Source organism: Aptenodytes forsteri, unplaced genomic scaffold (assembly GCF_000699145.1).
Source record: "Aptenodytes forsteri isolate BGI_AS27 unplaced genomic scaffold, ASM69914v1 Scaffold563, whole genome shotgun sequence".
NCBI lineage: Eukaryota > Metazoa > Chordata > Aves > Sphenisciformes > Spheniscidae > Aptenodytes > Aptenodytes forsteri.
Genome location: NW_008795318.1, coordinates 1,324,730 through 1,327,129, shown reverse-complemented (window position 1 = coordinate 1,327,129; position 2,400 = coordinate 1,324,730).

Here is a 2,400-nt window from a genome sequence, read left to right as displayed (position 1 = left end):
GTATGTTGTGCTGTAAACACTTGTACATCACTTACTGCTATTTGACCCAAAGAACTCTTGTTCAGTCTGATAACAGTGCAGAAATGAAAGTGTTCAATCTTGCATTAGTATAAATAAAATTTTATTTAATACTTTTGCTCAGATATTTATAGGTGGAGTGCAAAAAGTTGTGTCAAGGAACTTAATGTTCTTGTAAGAGCAAGATTGGATTAGGAGCTAAGAATGTTTAGAGAGATTTGAGTGAGTAGGCAATTAAGTATTTTGGTTCCAGCATTTGAGACTGGCAAAGATTTTTTTTTAATTGAAATGTACTTACAGTAAAATACAGTGCCAAAATACAGATATATGGAGCAAAAAGAAATGGTATATTGAGAATTAATTTTCAGAAGACCCAGTTGGCAATATGAAAATGTGCAAATGGCAGAGAAGATGCTGGCATTTGTCTTCAGATAATGTGTTTGGCAGTGAGTCTCTGGAGCTGAGTAACTACAAATTTGATGTTTCCCAGGGGTATTTAAACATGGCAAGTGGAATAAGAGAAGCTCAGTTACAGAACTGGAAACACATGCTTTATATCACATAAATATCGTGCTCAAAAATACCTAAACAAAAAGATGGAATTCACATCTAAGCAGCAAAAAATGTTTTCTGTTTGAATGGAAGGAATTAGTTGCGTGAAGAAGGTTCTGAAATTCTCTTCATTTTTCTGCAAATTAATTGCGTAGCTTGTTCCAGCTCATCTCTTAATATGAACTTATTGTCTGAAGTTCTACTAAATCTGCTAGATGTATTTTTAGTTTCTTGGAATACCTACAGAAATATTCAAATGTTTTCTTTCCCTGAATCTATCGCCTTAATACTCAGTGAAATATAAGTGAATGCCAGCGGAAGTCTTAATTTCTGTACCACAACATATGACTTGAAGCTATTTAGAAAATACCTTGTTTATGTTTGTTCTAGTTAAACACCTCTGGAGATTATGTGTGGTTATATTCTAGGAAACCAATGTAGAGCCTTAACTGAAGCTCACAGCTCTCATCCGAGATTTTCACACGTGCACGTGGAAAACATAGAGGCAGAAGCCACATCACATAGCTAGACTCAGTCTGGATTGGTGCGAGCAGTAAGCTGTCTTTGAACATGAAAATCCCCTCTCATTGGACTAGCAATCAGCTAGAGAAAATAGTACTTAGGCTTTTTACGAGGACTGCGAATCGTAAGATTGTGCTGCTGCTGCTGTACTTGGGAAGCTGAAGCGTTGAGAGTTTAAAAAGGCAAGAACCAACATAGTTTTTATCCTGCTTTTTGCTATTCACTACTAAGAATACTCTCATCTCTGATCTGGTTGCCTAGTCCTAGGCAAATCACAGTCTCATTTACTAGAACTCTGAATTTAATTTTGATTCCTTTTTTAATTTTTCTTCTTCCAGTTAGCAGACTTGAGGAGAGGGAGGCAGAACTCAAGAAAGAATACAATGCACTTCATTCAAGACATACAGAGGTAGGTCGTTATGCCAAGATGAATTCAGAGTATCTGTAAAAATGTAGATCTATGGAAAACTTCGTGTTGTGAGCAACTGGGAAAATTATTGGATGTTTTGGTTTATTCACTGATGCTTGGATGTTTGTATTGGTAATGTTGGTTGTAACCAGGCTTCATTTTGGTATGTAGTTTTTCTAATTCACATTTAAGTGTGTATTTCTCCATGTTAGTTTGAATTACACGTTTGTCCATTTTATAGCTTTCTCAGATATTCAGAAGTTTTAAACATAGGAATTTGCTTTTTCATATTTCAAAGACGATTGTTCAAAGCACACTAACAAACTTCAGAGAAATAGAAATGAAATTGCAATCTCAGTACTCTTTTTCCAGCAGTCTTCCATGTTGGTTTTACTTGCACCATTGAAGGAACAAATACCTTAAAAATTGGCCTCCTACTGAGATTCATGGTTAAAAGAAGTTCCTGCCACGCTTATTGATAGCTATTGAAAACAGTATTTGCTAATGAAGATGGGACAAGCTTGACTTTGTTAAATTAAATAAATAAGACCCACGCTTTTTAAGTTGGTTCTAGAGCACAAAAGGGACTTGGGGCGCTTTGATTTTTAGCGGCATGTTGTCTTTCCCATGCAGGGATGCTTACTGCCTAACTAGTATACTTATTTTAGTGAGAAAATCACTAGGTTCTCTGAATAATTCTGATTAATCTGAAGCGCCAATATTGAGCACAGTTCTTCTCCTTACTCTGATTGCTTTGCCTTTGTTTGAAAGGTCAGATAGCTGTTTTTAGATCGTCACTAGCAGTGGGGAATGCAATACTGACTGTTCCTAGTTCAAAAGACCACATGTGGGGAAGGGGAAAGCAAACACAGATGTCTGATTTGGTTACCTTTAGTACT